This window comes from Onychomys torridus, chromosome 3, assembly GCF_903995425.1.
Source record: "Onychomys torridus chromosome 3, mOncTor1.1, whole genome shotgun sequence".
Lineage (NCBI taxonomy): Eukaryota > Metazoa > Chordata > Mammalia > Rodentia > Cricetidae > Onychomys > Onychomys torridus.
In genome coordinates, this window is record NC_050445.1 from 82,104,245 (window position 1) to 82,126,553 (window position 22,309).

A 22,309-nucleotide genomic window follows, 5' to 3' on the forward strand; every position below is an offset into this window, starting at 1 on the left:
TTTAGATTCATCCAGTCCTTTGTTTCTTTTTCCTAGGGGAGGCCTGAAACAAAACTGGGCCTCCAAGAGTCACAAGAGACAACCCACAGAACCTTGGGGTCAACCCACTCACACTTGTCTACAGAATCCTGCAGGCTGGCCTGATGCTTGGGGGTCAATGGCCTTGCAGTGCAGTCCCTGACCTTGCCCTTCCACACAGACAGGAAGCAAACCTGCCACCATTGCTGTCTCCAGTGCTGATTCTGGGGGCTTCCCAAAAAGTACATTATGCCTGACAGACAGGAGTCCAAATTGTTTTAATTGTTCTCCAAACACAGCCCCCAGATAAGCAACAGTATCATCCAGAATCTAGTTCGAAATGTACATTATTGAGCTCCAGACCTAGGAATTAAACATGCTGGCAGTCTGTCCCAGGTACTGTCCAAGTGACCATGTGAGGCCACTGTCACACACTGATTTGCAAATATCCAAGACAAAAGAGAGCAACTCAGTTTACTTCAAATGTGGTTTCTGGCCCCGCCCCCAAAGAGATGCAGCAGAAATCTATTCTTAATTTAGTGTCTGGTGTGATTCTGTGAGGGGAGCCCACAGTCTCCACTTAGACAAACTTTGCTCTGGAGAAAGGAAGCCTTCTCTGCAGTTCTTTAGCCTTCTCTCTGAAGACGGAAATAAACATTCTAACTTCTTACCAATCCTGGAAGAGTCTGAAGTACCCCAGGTTCTCCAGGACTGTAGATGGATCCTATTGCCCTTTTGAAAAATTAGTCCTTCCTTGCTGCCCTTAGAGGGGAATCACAGTGAAGTGCACCTCAGAGGTCAGTGGGGAAGGGAGATGTGCACTGCTGGGACACCAGCAAGACAAGGATGCTGGTGCTTGTGTCTGAATCTCTAGACTGATGTTGAGAACCATGACAGGCTGGAAGTCTCACCCAGCCACAGTGTCTCTTACTCTCCCCACACCTACAGGCACTTCCCCGCAGGGCCTAAGAGGAAAGTTTATTGTAATGCCACTAAAAAAGAAGTGTTTTAAATTAGTTTTTAGACTTTGAAGTTATAGGCTGGGATGTAGTTCATTTGATAGAGAGCTTGTCCAGCATGCATGAAGCCACGGGTTCAATCCATAGCACAGGATACTTGGGGGGGGGGGGCACACATCGGCCAGTAATTTACAACCCAGACACTGCATCCACATGGAGAGTTTATTATAATAGAGTTATGAAGAGAAAGATAGGAAAGAGAGAGACAGAAAGAGAGAGAGAGGTAGGAGGTGAGCACCTTGTAGGAGGAAGGGGGGAAGAGGAGGAGTTTTTCCTTAGAATGAGGCTTTTGCATCAGGACGCAGGGCAGCACCAAGGGGTCAGAATATTAACAAGTGGTGCACAGGATAACCCCAGCACTGAGGAGATAGAGGTAGAAGGATCAGAAGTTCAAGGTCATCCAAAGCTACACAGCTGATTGGTTGGCTTTTACAGCTGTGGCATTAGTCACACTGGGAAAAAAGTTTCTCTTGGTGATGATCTTGTGGATGCCTCCTGGGACTTCAGGGGGAATCCTGAAGTAGAACTCACCATTGTTCTGTTCCACGTGACTTTAACATCTAAGCCCATCCTCACCCCAGTACTTTTCAGGCATCCACACCTACTCAGAGTGCTAGTCTGTCAGGAGGGACTCAGAATGTGTGTGGTCACCATTTCAAACATGCAAAGGGGGCAGAGTAAGACTTGAGGTCACTGGCTACCCAGGGACTCCCACTGCATCTGGTCTCCACCAGGCAGAGCCCCTGCTCTGAACAAAGCCTGTGAGGACAGCACTTGAGAAGCTGGTCCCTGGGCCATCCTTGTCCCACTCCTCCTCTCTTTGTTCTCCCACTCTTCCTCCCCTGCTCTAGCTTTCTCCCTTCTTCCTGGTGGGCTCCCTGCAGTCCTGCGAAACTCCCTGAACACACCCAGATGGAAACCTCCCCAGCACTGAGTGCTGAATCCCCATGGGAGACCTTGATTTGGAGGACGTGGAGATGGGGGGTAGCTTGGGAGAGAGGGCTGGGGGGTGGGATAAGGGAAGAGGTAGGATCTGTGGGTGATATGTAAGGTGAGTAGAAAATTTCTTAATAAAAAAATGAAAAAAAATTATGCCTCGTGCTAGTGTCTAACTGCCATATAATTTACATGTCGTTATATAAAAATTATGTAAAATATTTTTAAAAAAAGAAAAAGAAAAAGGGCCACTGCTCACCTCTGACCAATTACCTGGTAAGGGAGGTACCTTTCAGGGAACCTATCTACTATGGGTTATATATAACACCAGTGAGGAGGAGCTTTCCTCTCTAGGGTGTTCCAAAACAGGGGACAATGTGTTGAACTAATGACTTAACAGGAAAGTGAATATGAAAAGCCAAAAGGCCTGAGCAACAATCCCTGAGGGTCTTCTCTGTCCTAAGCCTTGTAGAGCACTCCTGAGCAGCTGTTTTGAGCCTCTTTGCCCCTAGGGGGAACTCATTCTGCCTCCTGACCTTACTTTGTTTGTTTGTTTGATTGATTGATTGATTGATTGATTGTTTGTTTGTTTGTTTTCCTTAGCTAGTTCAAAACACCCTGCAGGGACAAAATACAGCCTTGTGCCATTGAGATGTTAGTGACTATACAAATGAGTTAAACACATTTGCATTTGAAGCAGGTGTTGTCCAATGTAAAGATGAACAGCAAAATGATGCTAAAAATTTATTTTAATTTACTTAAAAATGACATTAAATAGAAAAATTAAAAATCTGTGACAAGGTGAAAGACTACATGAGAAGGGAGGGAAAGGTTTTATAGTTCAGTACTTACTTAGCACTTTTTCCTGCTCCCTGAAGTTTTCATTTAGCACAGGGTCAGCAAATTTTGTAGCTGGTCCACAGACCTAGCCTGTGCCCAGTCTTCTCTGAACGGAGGATAATGGCATGTGTCCCATGATAGGGACGAAGAATCATAGGTACAGTGACAGAGGTGAGGAATGGTCCCAGCTCCCAAATCTAGAAGCTGCAATCATTTCAACCCTTTGAGGCTTTGTCTGTCTTGCTTTGATCTGTTGAGGGTTTTGTTTTGTTTCTGTGGAGAGCTTACTTTGTACTTTTAAAACAGGGCCTCACTAAGTTTCTCTGACTGGCCTCAAACTCACTGTATAGCTCAGGCTAACATCCAACTTAAAATCCTCCTGTCTCAGCATCCCCCAGTGCTGGGACTGCAGGAGGGTGCCACCATACCTAGCATGTATTACTAAAAAAGCATTAAATTTAATGTCTTATCTATTCACCTACAGAGAAAAAAAGAAAAGGAAGAAAACTAGAAATGACAGAACAAAACTATAAAGGAAGTAAAATAATTCCTTTTATCACCCTGAACTCTTAGCTGAGATATACCTGCAAAGCAAAAGACAAGTTAACAAACAAAGCATAAACAGGTTTATTAATGTCTACACCCGTGGGAGCTACACAGAGACCTGAGGAAATCTCAAAGATGTGATGAGTTTGGTCTTACCACTTTAAACTAGAAGGCAGTGATGGGGAGATAAGCAGAAACTCAGTAATGAATTCCACAATGATTTCTGTGTGGTTGTCCATGATCTCAAGTGTCTCTAGTGTATAGACGCATCTTTCACTCCCTGTTGCAGAGAGGTAATTCTTTTATCCACATAAATGACTCTCACAAAAGATGGCTTCTACTCTCCAGAGCTTCTCCTACATCTGATGTGTCAAAATAATTAGCTCAAAACCTCTCTCTCTCTCTCTCTCTCTCTCTCTCTCTCTCTCTCTCTCTCTCTTTCTCTTCTCTCTCTTTCTCTCTCTCTCTTTTCCCCTCCCTCTCCTCAAACTCAGAAATCCACATGCCTCTGCTGGTATTAAAGAATTATTGCCACCACCACCCATCCAATCAAAATCTCTCTTATGCCAAAAAGGTATATTTGGAATTGTATACTCAAGGCTTCCGTAACACCCACCTCTTTCTTAAGGTAACCCACCTCCTACATGCAGAAAGCAGGGTAAGTATTCCCATTCCATAGCTCAGCTCATCAATTATGAAAGACCTCCTCAAACAACATAGTTTTAAGATTTTTGGTTGGTTAGTTTGGTTTGGTTTGGTATTAGTTTTTTAATTTCATTTTGTTTTGTTTGTTGTTCTTTTGGGAGTTGTTGTTGGGGTTTTGTTTTTTAATTTTTGTTTTTTATTTGTTTGGTATTTTGAGACAAGTCTTTCTCTATAGCTCTGACTGTCCTGGAACTCACTAACAACATAGTTTTGTTTTGTTTTTTAATTAAGAAATTTTTTATTCACTTTACATACCAATCACAGATCCCCCTCTTCCCTCCTCCCACCTTTTCAGCTTTTGCCCCTCCAACCCAACCCCCATTCCCTCCCACAAGAAGGTAAGGCCTCCCATTTGCAGTCAGCAGAGCCTAGTCCATTTAGTAGATGCAGGTCCAAGCCTCTCCTCCCTGCCTCTAGGCTGTGCGAGGTATCCCACCATAGGTAGTGGGCTTCAGAAAGCCTGCTCATGCACCAGGGATGGATCCTGATCCTACTGCCGGGGGGCCCATAAGCAGATCAAGCTACACAACTGTCTTGCTCATGCAGAGGGCCTAGTCCAGTCCCATAGAAGCCTTACAGCTGTTGATCTAAATTTCATGAGTTCCCACTAGTTTGGTTTTGTTGTCTCTGTAGGATTCCTCTTCATGGTCTTGATGCCGTTTGCTCATAGAATCCCTCTTCTCTCTTTTCAACTGGACTCCTGGAGCTCCACCTGGTATCTGGCTAGGGATCTCTACATCTCCTTTTATCAGTTACTGGAGAAAGGCTCTATGATGACAGTTAGGGTATTCACCAAACTGATTACTGGGGTAAGCCAGCTCAGACACCCTCTCCACTAGTCTAAGCTAGGGGTCATCCTTGTGGATTCCTAGGAACTTCCCTAGCACCAGGCTTCTCCCTATCCCATGATGTCTCCCTCTATCATGGTATCTCTTTCATTGCTCTCCCACTCTGCCCAGTTCCAGCTCAACCATCCTGTTCCCTTATGTTCTCATCCCCCATCCCCTACGCTCCATTGCCCCCTCATCCCCAGTTTGCTCATGGAGATCTCAATCTATTTCCTTTTCCCAGGATGATCCCAGTGTCCCTCTTTTGGTCCTCCTTGTTAGCTAGCTTCTCTGGAGCTGTGGGTTACAGTCTGGTTATCCTTTGCTTTACATCTAGTATCCACTTACAAGTGAGTACATACAATGTTTGTCCTTCTGAGTCAACACAAATTCTTATGCTTAACACAAATTGTATGTTTCCAGCATATCACAAATGATTTAGGATATTCATCACCTTTATGTCTGAAGTCTGGCACCTCAGAAGACAACATTTCTAGATGTTCATAGCTTGAGGGGAGAAAAAGAATTAAGTGCAAAGAACATAATTTCTATTATATACTTATCAAGTGCTATTTGCTAAATAAAACTGCACAGGGTTACATTCTGAATGAAGATTGTGAGAAAAGAAAGTATAGTGATTTAGCCCTTCTTTCCAGGTCAAAAAAACTTCATCTAAAGTGAGGCTCACTATGGTTTATAAATTGTTCTTAGTTATTCTCCATTCCCTAATAATGCATCCACCTAAACACACCTTTTTCTGCACTCACCTAAGCCTCAGTAAGCTCTTTTTTTTTCTTTTTTTTTTATTATTATTATGTGTTTTAATTTTATACATCAGCCATGGGTTCCCCTGTCCTCCCCCCTTCCACCCCCACCTTTCCCCTAGCCCCTCCCCTCCATTCCCATGTCCTCCAGGGCCAAGACTCCCCTGGGGATTCATTTAAACCTGGTGGATTCAGTACAGGCAGGTCCAGTCCCCTCCTTCCAGGCTGAGCAAAGTGTCCCTGTGTAAGCCCAAGGTTCCAAACAGCCAGCTCATGCACTAAGGACAGGTCCCGGTCCCACAGACTGGGTGCCTCCCAAACAGATTAAGCTATTCAATTGTCTCATTTATCCAGAGGGCCTGATCTAGCTGGGGGGTCCTCAGCCGTTGGTTCATAATTCATGTGCTTCCATTCGATTGGCTATTTGTCCCTGTGCTTTTTGCAATCTTGGATTCAACAATTCACTCTCTGTGTGTGTCTCTCTGTCTCTCTGTCTGTCTCTCTGTCTCTCTCTATCTCTCTCTGTCTCTCTCTGTCTCTCTCTGTGTCTCTCTCTGTCTCTCTCTCTTTGTATCTCTCTGTCTCTCTGTGTGTCTGTCTCTGTGTGTGTCTCTATCTCTCTCTGTCTCTCTATCTCTCTCTGTGTCTCTCTCTTTGTCTCTCTGTCTCTCTCTGTGTGTCTCTGTCTCTCTGTCTCTCTCTCTCTCTCTCTCTCTCTCTCTCTCTCTCTCTCTCTCTCTCTCTCTCTCCTGACACTCTCCTTCTGTTTTCACTAAGAACTAGGAAATTAAATGAAACATTTAAATAACCTTGTACCCCTGTCTCTGGGTTTGATAGTGACACATCAAAAGTACACTAAGAATCCAGCCTGAAGCAAACAGGGAAATTTAATCTTCTTCATTTTGATTGTTGTTCCCTCTGGACAGTGTTTTCGTCACCACAACAGCAGAGGCAGTGCTGTCTCAGGCTCCTTTCCTGACAAGCCTGGCTTTCCACTGCCACATGCACTTAGTGCTAGTTATAGTTTGGAGATGGGAGTGTTTGGGGTATGTGTTTTCTGATTTTTAGAGATACTAGGAATGGAACCCAAGGTCTGAGGCATGCTAGGCAGCTGCCCTATTACCTAATCATGTCTTAGTTCCCTTAGTTACTTTGTGCTATTCTTTGTTTGTTTGATTTTTATTTTAAAGAAAGGGGAAATAATAAAAGATACTAGGCAAATGTCAGTATTATTTCTCTCTCTCTCTCTCTCTCTCTCTCTCTCTCTCTCTCTCTTTAAGCTGAGGCAACCCAGAGCCTTGCACTTGCTAGGCAAGCACTCTACCGCTGAGCTAAATCCCCAACCCAGGACTTTATTTCAATATTATATAAGCCCACATTTTTTATTTATATTAGTCATATCATGTTCTAGGGTGGAAGAAAGGGAATAAATAAAAGTAGTACCAAGACCAGGCAGTGGTGATGTATGTCTTTAATCCCAGCACTGAGGAGGCAGAAGAACGTGAAACTTTGTGAGTTCGAGGCCAGCCTGGTCTACAGAGTGAATTACAGGACAGCCAGGATTGTTACACACAGAAACCCTGTCTCAAAAAAACAAACAAACTAAAAAGTACTACAAGAAAAAAAATACCTCACCCAACTAAGAGGCTACAAGACAAACCAAAGGAGCACAGGGCAGACCCAGGTTTGCTCCTTCACTCCGTGGCTGACAATCTTATCTGTATAGGAAAGGGCACAGGGCAGACCTAGGTTTGCTCCATCACTCTGTGGCATACATCTGTATGGGACGTTTACTTAACAGTCTTTTCTCCTCTGTGAAATGAACACTTCTAACTACCTGTAGGAGTTCTTTTACCTATGTCTATCAGACACCAGAAGAAAGGAGGAGGCACCCTCAAACAGGATTTTGGGGAGAGTTTAACTCTTTCTATCCTCAAGGGCAGAGATGAGAACCATGTGGAGTGGTGAAGCCAGGGATAACACAGAAACAACCAATTCATAAAGAGAGTTGTTCCCCAAAACTAGCAAAAAGCCAGCTGAAGAGGGTACATGTGTGACTCTGGCTTAGGCGCAAGCCCTGGTCTCAGCCTTCTAAAAGAACACAGATACCATTGTATGGACCTTGGGCAAGAAAGCATGCCAATAGTTTTCCCTTGTCATCATTCCTTCACTGCCTGACTTTCCTTTTGAGAGATGCCCCAGGAAAGATTGCACCTGTAATCCCAGCACTTGGGAAGCTGAGGCAGGAGGGTCATGAGTTTGAGGCCAGCCTGGAGTGAATTTAAGGTCAAGCTGGGCTGTATATGGAAACCCTCAAAACATGAAAATTTTTAATAAACTGATAGATCTTAAACATTGTCATTGTCTTAGCTAGGATTTCTGCTGCTATGAAGAAAGGCCATGACAGCAGCAACTCTTATAAAGGAAACATTTACAGTTCACTTAGTCCATTCCCATCATGGTGCTGGAGAGGAGCTGAGAGTTCTACATCTGGATCTGCAGGCACAGGAAGAGGGGGCGGGGAACAGAAGGGCCTGGCTAGAGCATCTGAAACCCAAAGCCCACCCCCAGTGACACACTTCCTCCAAGAAGGCCACACCTCCTGATCCCTGTCAAGTAGTGAATAGTGCCACTTCCTAATGACCAAGCACTCAAATACACAAGCCTGTGTGGGCTGTTCTTATTCAAACCACCACAGTCATCATCCAGGTACTTCCAGAAGAAATGTATATATGAGTCCAAAAGAAGACTTGATTCCTCTTACAATAAAACATGTATATGTAGTATATAAATATTTATCAATATGTAGTTTTTAATAGAATGAAATGTACTATATGGCCAATAAAACAGAAAGAGAAACAGAACTAAGGAATGGAGCATACCCGAAATGCACTAATCATAAAGTCACCATGGCATCAGATTTGAGTCTGAGAGCCTTGGCATCCTCTGGATACATAATTCTCATTATGGGAAATGATAATGAACTATTTCCTCATGGGTGGAGGGTGTTTCTGGAGATGAATTCTAAATGAACATCTCAGGGAAGGAACTTCCTTTTATGTCACACACTGAGTGACTTAATGGACAGTGTTATTGACAGCAGTTTCATAACTAATAAAAAGTAATGGTTTTCCATGGCTATTCCTTAACCTCAGGGAGTAACATTAAGATCTATCTTAATGAAGATATTTCTGGGAGAAGCTTACCTAACAATGCCAGCATCAGGCTTCCCCAAATTCCAGTGTGGGCAAAGAGGACCTAGGAGTAGTTGGCGAGTGAAGGACACCTTCCCTTCTAGGTGACTTCCCCTAAACAGGACTCCTATGGGCTTTGATTCTGCAGACATCCAAGAGTTTTCTTGCCTCCATACCCCAGGACTGGAGTGAGAGCTTTTGCCCCACATTGCTTGCCTTGGGAACTCTCCAGCTTCACAGAGAGGACCTGCAGGTGGCAGGGCAGGGCTGGATTGCACATTCCTGGGAGCTGCACCTTTGGAGCTCTCCCAGACCAGAGAGACTAGAGTCTCTTCTACAGCTTCCTGCAATTTTTTCTCAACTATTCAGGCATAAAAAGAGACAAACCAACTCAGAGACAGAAAGCACTCTCTAAACGTCCCCTCCTTTGAGTTTAAACCTTAACCACGGTTTTCCAAATGGGCTGTTTTCTGTCACTAGAAAAATAGCAGCCCATCTCCTTGCCTTCTGCTGGGAGTTGCAGACTATGGTAAGTCAGAATCCTGGGCTGGAGATGCAGCTCAATGGTAGAGTTTGCCCAAAACCCCTGGTTCAGTTCTCACCACCACCACCAAAACAGAAGGAAAAAAAAAAAAATCTGAATCCTCTGAGACGCAAAGATGTGCTTCAACCTAACAGTAGGTTTTTCATTTGGAATTTTGTTTTTGCTTTTTTTTTTCAACCCCTAGGGACCAGGAATAGTTAGAAATAGACCAGAAATATTATCTCTCAGCTTTACTATTCACCTTCTAAGTAGGTACTATTGTCTCCTGCATATTGTTTTTAGATAAGAAAAATGAAGTTCTGAGATAAGTGACTGTCCAGGAGGATGTTGACAGTTCCTGTCCCTCACCCCTGCAGAGTGGAGGCTGGACACAGTCCAGACCTGCTAGACCCTAGGGCCATTATTCAAGGAACTGCATCCACATCCAGAAAGGAAAGCAGGAGTTAATACAATGGCACACCTGTGACTGCTGCCACTCCACTCCCTGCCACTGGGCTGCAAGTGAGGGACAAGTCCAGCAGGCTGGCTCAACCCCTATTTGACAGGAACTGGGGCAGCACCTGCCACTGAGAACCAATTTGCAGGCAACCTCGGGCTGTCTTTAAGGACCAATCACTGAGGAGATGCTACCACCTGCTCTTGATCTTTTATTATTAGGATAGAGTCCCAGTCTCCACCCCAAAAGACATCAGAACAGCACAGGCTTCATGTACTGGTTCTGGAGCTTGTATTTTCTGTTGTTTTCCCACCTTCATTAACTTCCTATCTTCATCTCAAACCCTGAAAAGAGAAGAGTGCTTCTGGTGCGGACATTAGGATTTAATTTTATGTGTGCATTCAACTTCATTCACATAAAATAAAACTGACTCTTTCATGAAAGGGGAGAGACAAATACTGCATGTTTTTCTCATTCGTGGATTCTAGATCTAAATATGTCTGCAAATACACACTATAGACATATCTGTGTATGTAGTGACATGAAAACAAAGGAGAGCTATTTGGACTAAGAAGTGAAGCACTAGAATAATAGGATGAAGGGAAATGGAGGTAATGGGCGTGAATGTAAGCAAAGACAGGGTGATTTATACAAAACCCATTACTTTTTACACTGTGGTGCTTTGAACGAAAATTGACTCCAAAGGGAGTGGCACTATTAGGAGGTGTGGCCTTGTTGAAGTAGGTGTGGCCTTGTTGGAGGAAGTGTGTCATAGTAAGGGCAGACTTCGAGGTCCCTTTTGCTCAAGCTTTGCTCCATGTGACACACAGTCCACTTCCTGTTGCCTTCTGATCAAGATGCAGCCTGCATGATAATGCCCCCACATGATGATAATGGACCAAACCTCTAAACTGTCAACCACCCCAAATAAATGTTTTCCCTTTATAAGAGTTGCCATGGTCATGGTGTCTCTGCACAACAGTGGAAACCCTAAGACCTAACTAACTAAAATAATTAGTAAGAAAATAAATGAACTGTCCCATTTCACTGTTGTGGTTGTGGTTTACGTTGTTATTTGTGGTGCTGGGAATCAAACCCAAAGCTTTACAAATGCTAAGCAAGCACTCTGCTACTGAGCTATATCACCAGCTCTTGACTTTTTGAAATAGGATCTCACTATGAAACCTAGGCTGACCTCAAATTGTAGGTCCTTTTACCTCTGCCACCCAAGTACTGAAGTTACTACCATATCTAAATTTTTAATTGTACAAATGTATGATTTACAGTGTGAAATTTTAATATATGGACACAGATGGATAATCAAATTAGGGTACTTAACATTTCCCTCCCCTTAAACACTTTCTAAATTTTCTTTTTTTTAATTTTATTTATTTGTTTGTTTTGTTTTGTTTTGTTTTTCAAGACAGGATTTCTCTGTGTATCCTTGGCTGTCCTGGAACTCACTCTGTAGAGCAAGCCAGACTTGAACTCATAGAGATCCACCTGCCTTTGCCTCCTAAGTGCTGGGTGAGCCACCACTGCCCAGCTAAATTTTCTTATTAACACATAATTGTATATACTTCTCAGGTACAATGTGCTATTTCAATATATATATAGAATACTTATAAAATCAAGGTGATTAACATTCCCTTTCAAGATTACTTTGTGTCTGGAGTCTTTAAGTTTCTGTCTTCTAACAGCATTTTATAAGGTGTACACAGCACATTATAAGCTAGCTTAGCCACTGTGCTGTGAAATGATAAGACTTAATGTCTCGTCTATGTTTTCATACCTGTTTCCCATTGCTTTGTTTGTTTCTTTTGGGTTTTTCTTCTCTCATATATTAAATGTGGACCACAGTTTCCCTCCCTCCACTCCTCCCAGTCCCTCCCCCACTACCTCCCCTCTCCCCCAGACCCCTTCTCCTCCATTTCCCTTCAGAAAAGAGCAGGGCTCCCAGGGATATCAACCAAACATGGCTCAAGTTACAATAAGACAGGCACTCAGAGGGAGGGCTTGGGGAGAGAATGGAAAAATAAAAAATTCTGTTTACAAGATGTCACTGGTTACCAAGAAGCAATCAATGCACTCTAATGGCTATCATGACATTTGGTACCACAAAGTTTAAGCGGAAGTCCCAGCTCAGCTACTATTCACCTTCTCCAGATTTCCTGAGAAAGATAAGTGTAGTAGTGACATCCATCCCACAGGGCAAGGATTCCATATTTTAAAATGTATAAGGACTCTTAGTACAGAGCCTGCTTCTCGCATGGTAAGGGCAAAATCAGTAGCATCTTCTTGCATCATCTAAAGGCTAAGACACTGACATCAGGGAGCTTTCAGACAGATGAGAATGGCCCTAGAAAACTCTCCCACCACAAAAGTTAAGGCCTGTGGAAGCAGAAACTCTACCAAAGAGTGGAGGCACACTTAATGCCTAGAAGAAAAATGTTCTGGTTTCTGGACTCTAACTTCTTCTTGTGACATGTGCCTGGGGGGTGGGGAGTTGCACATCAAAATAGCTCCAAACAGGCAGAAATGTAGGTAGGCTCTAGGTTCCTAGAAGACTTGACAATGCAAAAGCAACCAGAAAGATATGCAGTATGCCCCACAACAGTCCAAAGAGAAGGACTAGGTCTCCCAATGTCACCTCTTATCTTCACGTACTTAAGGAAGGGGTAAGCATTGCATGAATAGTTATTATGGGGAGACCAAGGTCAAGGCAGGGCTGAAGTAAATAACAAGTATTTCACCCTAATCAGCATTTTTACCCTGTAAAATATGCTAAAGAGAGTTTTAATCCTTGCATAGCCAGTGCAGATTGAAGCCCTGGGCTTTCTAACCCTTTAAAAACACTGCAAAATAGGTGTATATGGAAATGAGTATTTTCATCAGGCTTACTCAGCTCAGTTTTCTAAAAGAAACATTAGTCAAGTAAATACATTGTTGGTAAGACTATTGTAAAAGAGAAATGATAGCAGAAGATCCCATTAAAGAGAAACCAGGGTATTAATCTTTAAACTCAGATTTTTAACAATATATGACTGTGTTCATATACACCCACATGTGTATGTTGTATTTCACTGTGCATTTCTGAAGGGATTTAATGCTTGCACAACAAACTGTTCCTGTTGGATGGGAGGTGAAATCCCTGGCAAGATCCTTCACCGGACCCATTTAAAAGGCGGTCTTGCTTGACCTCAGAGTGTTAAGGTGAAGTCTGATTTGCCCTTTAGGAGAAACTGTGGGAGTAGGGAGCTGAAGGGAAGGGACATGTGGGGAACCCTGAAGAGAACTCCATGGATCTTGCCTTACCAGGGTGAACACTGCAGTTGAGGTGAACAAGAAGGGATCCTAGACATGTGGTATGTCTCCCAAGAAACATCTAAAAAATAGACAACAGCTGCTCTAACCTCATTTCTGTAATTCTCTTATTAGAATGTTTAAATGTTAATCTGACTCGGAATATTAAATTAATTTGGACAAATCACAACTGATTTTGTCTTGATACTACAATTCACAATTGCTCATAATTTCAATCTAATTCATTTGCTTTAATTAATATTTGACTTATAAAAAAGGAGATGGGACAGATTGTTGAGGCCATCTTTCAGCAGAAAGTGTTTTCATCCTAAAAGGAAGCCTTATGCATTAAGTTTCTTTCTCATGTCCAATGGGTTGGGTACCAAGAGTCTCCCAGAAGTGCAGCATGTGAAGCACAAGCTTATAATCTTCGTGCTTAGGAGGCAGAGGTAAAAGTGTTATCAGTTCAAGGCCCTGGAAGATCAGGGCAAGCCTGGGCTACATATTGAGAACTTGTCTCAAAAATCAAGATCTGCCTGCCTGGATTCCCATTGCCTGTGGGGGAGGAGCAGAAGGGTCAGTTTAAGGTCACCCTTTGGTGTAAAGTTAAGTTCAGAACCAACCTGGGCTACATGAGAGCCAGTCTCAAAAAAAGCTAAGGAAAAAAGGTCTAGGGATATAGCTGAGTGGTAGAGTGTTTCCTAGCACATGAAACAACACAGGTTTGATCTCTGCCCCCATGAGGAGGGAGGGGCCACAAGATACACATGTGAATTTCTGGTCACTCATTACCTCACAACATACCATGTTAATTATCCTCTCTATTTTATAAAGCAAAATGCTCATTCCACATGACTATGGCAAGCTTCAGGCACAGCTGTGAAGTTCAAGTCTGCCTGTGGTTTCTTTCCTTGACCTTAATCAGTGTCTCTATCCCCCCCTCCCAAATTCTCATATCTTCTGCCCCCTTCCCTCCATCCAGACACACGACTGTGATGCCTATCTAAGTGAGTCTATTCACGGTAAATTGCCACTCAGCAGCTAATTGCTTGTTAATTCCTCCCAGATAATTCCAGACAAAACAGTACCATGTTAACCAAGACCTCTGAAGTCTTAGACATGTTTCATGGTGATGCCAAGGTTAGTTACAACAACGGAGCTCCCCCACCCCAATTTTAACAAGCCTCTTAGGAGTCTTTACATCATGTGCAAAAATAAACAAATACTCAACAACCATATCTGGATTCCTGGGTTGATCAGGTATTGGTTCAGTCTTCATTTCAAATATTATCTCCACTGTGATGAAGTAGTTAAGTACTAAAGATACAGACACATTTTATATTCACTATGGACTAGAAACAAGAAGAACCCAGAAGAATCTAAGTTAAGATGCGGGCTGGAAAGATGGCTCACCTGAGTCGGACATCACCTGAGCTGGGTCCCAGGTAGAGAGAATCGATTTCTGAAAGTTATGCTCTGATACATTCACACACACACACACTAAAATAAAATACAACACAATTTAAGAGGACATTGGCAAAGCTTTCAATAGGACAGTGATAAGGTAATTTTAGACAGACCTCTTCACAACATTCTCATATTTTCTCCTTTCCAAAGTATTTGTCAAAGAGCTTGCATTGGAGAACTAAAAAAAAAAAATCCTGACATTAATAGTCACTTGAAATAATGTGTTTCTTAAAGGTATTTCATCTTGGATAGGATTAAATTAAATTATCCTGGCAGTGGATACACGCTGAATGGTTTCACAAACCATTCTATTTTTAGCCCACTGTTTCTGCAGCCTCGATTCTAAAAATAGAAAGCAGCCTGCAGAGGACAGGGAGCCTGTAGGTCTTCCTTGCTGGTGAATGAAAATGAAACAGGTTCTCCAGCCTCGACTGGAAGAAAGGTGTGTGCAGCTGTGATCGGGGTACCAGACTGTGTGTCTGTACTTCGGAAATTCAGGTGCAAAGCGTCAGCGAGGCAGAGGCTGGGAAACAGCTCTCCCGGAGCTTCCTGTCATTGTTCAGGTCTCCGAGGTGATCCCCCTGAGCTTGATCCTGGCGAAAAGAAATCTTTCCTATTTCCTTCCACAGAACTAGGATTCTGTTCCTCTTGAGTGTTCTCGCCAGGATATCTTTGCGCCCCAGGGGGCGCCAAAACAGCCCATAGAGGAAAGCACTAGCCTGGCTGAATCACCACTTCCTCTCTCCTGTGACCAGTCACTGAGCTTCCATACCTTGGCTGTGCTGTCTCTACAGTGCACACAGTGGCTAAGCTGAGGACTGGGTCCCGGGCTGCCTTCTCTAGAATGCAAACACCCATAAGGACCTCTTTCCATCAGAGAGCAAGCACTCCCAGATGCTGCCTGGACTTGGCTTACTCCCCAATACTATACCTGTTGCGTGTTAGCCGCTCAGTTCTGCAGAGTACCCTACAAAACCTGGAGCTGTAGTGGGCTCATGGTGGGCCAGCACCACCACAGAGAAGATACTTGATTCCACGCCCTTCTATGACCTCTCGGCTCCCTTCTCTTTCCTCGGATTCATGTTAAGACCTACTTGTTGCCAGGCGGTGGTGGCTCACACTTTTAATCCCAGCACTCAGGAGGCAGAAGCAGGCAGATCTCTGTGAGTTTGAGGCCAGCCTGGTCTCCAAAGCGAGTTCCACGAAAAGCGCAAAGCTACACAGAAAAACCCTGTCTCGGGGAAAAAAAAAAACCTACTTGTCCTTTGGAAAGTCTTTGTTTTGGCTCCTTCTCATGCAGATCCTCCCCACACAGATCCCCAAAGTTCTTTCTGTCTGTTTCTCCCTCCCTCAACATCACCCAGTGCAGTTTACAAGCCACTCTGTGTCAGAAGCATCTGGGCCCTATAAGTTGAAATTTCTAGAGATGCAATCTAGGAATCTGTGCTTAATGGGTTTTCTAAATGAATCTTACACAAGGAAAAGCTTGAGAATCTCTGCTATATCTATAGTGAGTTGTTTTTTTTTAATCTTTTATACGTTTGTGTTCGAGAGTGTGGGTGTATGTGGATAACACATGTGACACATAGAGTGCATGCAGCACAACTCACAGGAGGCGCGTCTCTCCTTCCATTATATATGAGTTTTGGGAATCATTTGTATTTTTTTTTTTTTTTTTTTTTTTTTTTTTTTAGCTAAGGATCGAACCCAGGGCCTCGCGCTTGCTAGGCGAGCGCTCTACCACTGAGCTAAATCCCCAACTCTTGGGCTAGAGAGATGGCTCAGCCGTTAAAGGCTAGGCTCATAACCAAAAATATAAGAGTTTTGGGAATCAAACTCAGATCATTCAGTTTGGGGACAAGTGCCTTTCACCCACCCAGTCATCTCATGAGCACCATAGTAAGATTTTTAAAAATAGAATATAGTGTAGGTTGATCTCAACCAGCTGTTTAGCTGGGAAATTAGTTGATTAACTGATTAAAGTAATTTACACTGAACCGTGAACAAATAAACTTCACTTTTAGGAGAATTTGCATTTTGACATTTTGCAAGCTCTAATGAATTTCCAATTAGTGAAATGTGTGGGGTGGGTGTTAAAAAAAAAACCTTCTCTGTGACCCTCGCCTCAGGGAATGAAGCTTTCCTGGGGAACTTGGTAGCAGGTACAGGTGGCCCTCCACCCGCCAGACATTGGGCCCCAAGAATGCTCACTGATAGAGAAAAGGAGTGAGGCAGAAGGCCAGTGAGGAGGATAAGACATAGAGAAAGAGTGGAAGGAGAGGAAGGGCAGCAGGAGAGAGGGACAGCTGTCTCAAGTCCTCCAGCTCCCCATCAGTGCTTCCAGCTTGTGCTTTCCTTCCCACTGTGTGCCATTCCAGGTAAGACCTGAAACATCTGGATGATGTGTTGGAGCTGCTGAGTTGATTGAGGGACAGAAGTCCGAGCTCTTTGCTGCTTCTAAGTCACTTGTCCTCCCTCCAAAAGTCTAGCAAGGGTCTGGGGCGTGTGTGGTGTCCACTTTTATGTCAACTTGACACAAACTGGGATCATTTTTTGGAAGAGGGAACAGTTAAGAAAATGCCCCTTCCATATTGACCTGTGGGCAAGCCTGTGGTATATTTTCTTAATTAGTGATTGATGCCACCTCTGGCCATCTGGTCCTGGAGTGTAAAAGAAAGCAACTGAGCAAGCCAGTAGGCAGCACCCCTCCATGGCCTCTGCCTCAGCTCCTGCATCCAGGTCCCTGCCCTGTCTGAGTTCCTGTCCAGTGACTCCCTTTAACTGTGATGCGGAAGTATAAGCTGAAATAAATTTTCCTCCCCAGCCGAGCGGTGGTGGCATACACCTTTAATCCCAGCACTCGGGAGGCAGAGCTAGCCTGGTCTACAGAGCAAAATCTAGGACAGGCACCAAAACTACACAGAGAAACCCTGTCTCAGAAACCCCCACCCCGAGTTGTTTATGGTCACACTGTTTTATCACAGCAATAGAAGCCCTAGCTAGGATACCTTGGCTTACCCCTTCTCTTCCAACCACCCTCAGTAGACTCTTCTACTCTCTTTATATAACTGATAACTCCCAAATATGTGTCTCCAGTCCTAAGTCTGCCCTGAAATCCAGATCTTTGTCTAATGGCCTATCTTATGGCTATCCTCACATACTTCACTTTCTATAAAATAAAAGGATTAAATATTTGATAATCATATAATTCTAACTTTCTCTTACCCTCCTCTCCCTCCCTCCCCTACTCCCTCCCTTTACACACACACACACACACACACACACACACACACACACACACTCCCCTCACAAAACCCTGCTACCTACAACTTAAACATTTACACAAGTATCTATTTCTTTTTCTTAAGATAGCCTCTCACTATGTAGACCAGGATGACCTCAAACTCATCCAAATCCTCCTGCTTCAGCCTTCCAAGTGCTGGGGTATCCCAAGTATGAGCCATTACACCCAGACTAAACAAGCACCTTGTACCTGACACCTCCACGGCTCCCAGCCTGGCCCAAGCAGCAGCATCTCCCACCTAGAACACTTCACTGCTTCCTAACTGTCCTTCCTCCCTGTCTTCGCTCTTACTCCTTATAATCTGGCTGCCACATGTCCCCACCAAGAGCCTTTCTCACCACAGTTCTCCTCTCCAAACCCCTTCTCTTGCAATCCAGTGGTTTCTCATTGCATTTAGACTATGTATGCACAAGGCCCAAGATGCAATACTTGGTGCTGGGGATGGGGTGGGAATGGAAAAGAAAAGAAAGTCAAAGTGCAGCGCCTTAGCCTGAGTCTTCCAGAATTTGTACATCAACACTGACACCTTTCTCTTCTTCTCTCCTGCTCCCCTGGCTTTGACCATGACTCCTGCCTTTGCTCCTGCTGATTCTGCTGATGCCACATCCAGAAGGTGCCCAGCCCCTGCATCTCTCACACCCTCATTTTCACTGATCACCTACCTAAAATAAGCGGCTAGCCTCTTGCCGCAATGTATTTTCCTTCATATCATTCTTGCCATATGTGCTACATATATTCATTATTGTTTTACCAATTTGAATTTAAACTTCATGAGAGTTAAGACTTGCTCTCTTTCATTCACCACTGAATGCCCATGCCTAGAACAGTACCTGACCTGTCATGGGCACTCAGTTAATATCTGTTCAATGAATGGAGCAAAACTAAGAGATGTAGTAATAGTGGCAGCTGACTGGAAAGTTACATGAAAGTTCTATCAGGAAAGCTGGAAGAAAGAACAAAGCTACTGTTTGCTCTCACTATCCCCTTTGTGGTGATTTATGGTGCGTGAGCTATAAGGCATGTCCCTATTTCATTCTAATCAATGGTCATTTGAGAAGTTCTGGACCTCCTCTTTGCACACATTAGAAAAAAGAAAAAGAAAGAAAGAAAACTTGTTTTATTCTACACTGTTAGTGCTCAAAATTACATATTGGAAATTAAGAAATCTGCTTTTACCCTATAGCTGAACATAAAACAGAACTGATGAGGTTAGGCAATAGGAAGCTTTTCTATTGCAAAATTATATTAATGGAATCTCCCAGGGTCTGAAGTGCTCTTGCTGAAAGTTAAGCACATTCCAGAAATCCCATTAGAATTCTCTCAGTCCTCCGTGTGTCTCTAGAGTCAGGACAGGGAAGACTGGTGATGACACTCTACAGAGCAGCCCACTCACTTTCAACACATAGGGTGGATCTGACTGACGCTGCATGTGGACTTGCTTCCTAAGCCTCATAGGAAAGCCATGGTGTTTTCTCTTTTTATACCTGTTGTGTCAGCAGCCATCTCCTCACACATGTGAGCACAGAGATGGCCATTAACCCACAGTACATGGCAAGAGGCAAGATGACTCCTCAAAGGAAATAATTGAGGTGACGGGTAAGTGGCTGTCTAGCTTGTCACATTAGAGCCTTATCAGCTGGGCACAATGGCCTGTACCTGTAATCCCTATACTCAGGAGACTGAGGCAAAAAGATAATGAACATGGGTACCCCTGTAATAAGTCCTCTGGTCTAGAATTCCAATGATTTAAATGTAAGGATCTTTTTAAGAAGTAAATTACAGAAAACAAGGAGAGATGAGAAAGTGAAATGAGGGTCTTTCAATGAATTTGGAGCTGGTCTGGCGGGAGTAATAGCCAAGGTTTACTGGCTACCAGCCTAGCTCCAGGTTCAGTGAAAGACTTTCACTGAAAGGAATAAGGAATTCTCGAAGGAGTAAGATGGGAGCGACTGAGCAAGACATCCAGAGTTATCCTTTTGCCCCCAAGTACATATTCACCCCATTAAGCCTGAGAATCATGAGGGGAAAAGTCCAAATCCATGATTGTCCAATCAGAGCAAGCTCTATTTTAGGGTGCACCAGGGACTGGCCAGCCAGCTGTCTCACCCTAAGTCGGGATTTGAAAGTGCAGCTACTGCTGGCCTCTTGAGGTTCTTTTTCTAGAAGAGAGAAGGTGTTCACAGGGGCGAGAGGGGCAGCTGGTACACGTTGTTAGAAAAAATACAATGAAAGGGAGGGACAAGGGTCAAGATGGACGTCATGTGAATGGGTCACAAGTTTAGGTAGGTTGAAATATGTTTTGCAATTTACATCAAAGCTAAGAAAAAGGAACTTATTCTTAATAGAAACTTTAACTTGCAAGGACTTAGCACAGGACAAACAGGAACTTATTTTTTTATTTATTTATATATTCATTTATTTTACATCCTAGCCCCAGTTTTCCCTCCCTCCTCTTCTCCCAGTCCCTCCCCACCCCATCCTTACCCCTCTGTTCCCAGCTCCCAATCCACTCCATCTCTGTTTCTATTTAGGAAAGGGCAGGTCTCCCATGGGTATTAACAAAACATGACATATCACGTAAGACTAAGCACCCCTCCCTCCCCATCCCCCCCACCCCGTGTATTAAGGCTGGGCAAGGTGACCCATTGTGGTCCCAAAAGCCAGTAAATGAGTCAGAGACAACCCCTGCTATCACTGTTAAGAGTCCTACAAGAGGACCAAGCTATACAACTGTAACATATGGGGAGTGTCTAGGTCAGTTCCAGGCAGACTTCCTCATTGTCAGTTCAGTCTCTATGAGCTCCTATGAGCCCAGGTTAGTTGATTCTGTGGGTTTTCTTGTGGTGTCCTTGACCCCTCTGGTTCCTAAAATCTTTTCTCCCCCTCTTCTGCAGGATTTCCCAAGTTCTGCCTAATGTTTGGCTGTGGGTCTGCATCTGTTTCCATCAGTTGCTGGATGATGCCTCTCTGATGACAATTGGGCTAGGCACCAATCTATGAGTATAGCAGAATATTGTTAGATGTCATTACATTGACATTTTTCCCCTCTAGTCATGTTTTGTTCTATAATTTTTTTTTTTTTTTTTGCTGAGGATCGAACCCAGGGCCTTGTGCTTGCTAGGCGAGCGCTCTACCACTGAGCTAAATCCCCAACCTGTTTTGTTCTATCTTAGGTCTCTGAATCATCTAGCCTGTGAATCCTGGTGCTCCAGGCAGTATCGGGTGGGCTTATCCTCCTGGCATGGGTTTTGGTTGACCACTCCCTTAATCTCTAGGCCACCTTACCCCAGCACATCCCATAGGCAGGACAGGTTAAAAGTTATGTGGCAGGGTTGGTGTTCCAGTCCCTCCACTTGAAGTCTTACCTGGACACAGGAGATGCCTGGTTCAGGCTATGTATCTGCTTTTGCTAGGAGACTTAGCTGAAGACATCCTTGTAGATTCCTGGAAGATTCCATTGCACCAGGTTTTTACCTGACCCCAAAATCCCCATCCTTTCCAACAGTCTCTTTCAGTACTCTCCTCCACTCCCCTACAGCCTGATCACTCATGTTCCCATCCCCACCCACTCACAGTTCACTCACAAAATCTCTTTTATTTCTCCTTCCCAGGCATATCTTCCCCCTTCCAAACCCTCTTGGAACTTATTTTTTAACTATAAACAGAAACCTTAACCTGCAAGATATATTGTTCCTATTTTGGTCTCACCCACACAGACATGTATAACACACACACACACACACACACACACACACACACACACACACACACTAACATAGCATGAGGGCCTACTGTGCAAAGAGCTGAAAAGATAAAATGGCTGATTCTTCTCATTGAGGCACACACAAAGTCAGGAAGGAAGATACCTATGTAAATAGCAGGTATGTCATGCTAGAGTGGAGTCACTGTCATATGAATAATCATGTAGACATATAAAAGACAGACATCTTAAACTAACCTTGATAAACATTTAAAAACTTTCTCAAGGGATAATTAGATATACGCAATGAGGCTAAGTCTTCCAGGAAGAAGTCTCTTCTCTGCATTGTTTCCACTGATTTATCCGCCCAAATGTCCACATAGATACTTAAGGGTTTGTTCTGTTTTCTTTTGAAAGATTCATTTGGGGTGTGTGTGTGTGTGTGTGTGTGTGTGTGTGTACTGGGGATCACACCTCATATATCTTGGGCAAGCACTCTACCAATGAGCTGTACCAGTTAGCTCAGAAATCAGAAAATCAAGGTAAAACTCTTGTGTATGTGCCTAGATACATGAGATCATGACATGTATGGAGAAAAAAGTGGGTGGAACTGTAAATCATAAGCCAGACACAGGAGGACAAATGCTGAATGTTTTCTCACATGTAGACCCGAGAATTAAAGTTTGTTTGTTTGTTTTATGTGTGT

At 43.7% G+C, this 22,309-nt stretch overlaps 1 protein-coding gene across 5 annotated transcripts in view; it reads left to right on the forward strand.

Annotated features, from left to right (window-relative positions):
• Nucleotides 1-22,309, forward strand: part of Lhfpl3 (LHFPL tetraspan subfamily member 3) — a 520,977-nt gene that overhangs the window by 480,892 nt on the left and 17,776 nt on the right. For 2 of the 5 annotated variants that reach the window (XM_036181633.1, XM_036181635.1), the window contains exon 4: nucleotides 4,400-4,402. The exons of the other annotated variants lie outside the window; for them this stretch is intronic. The gene's annotated coding sequence lies outside the window, so the exon portion shown is untranslated. Of the gene's footprint in view, nucleotides 1-4,399; nucleotides 4,403-22,309 lie in introns of those variants that run through there. 5 annotated transcript variants of the gene reach the window in all.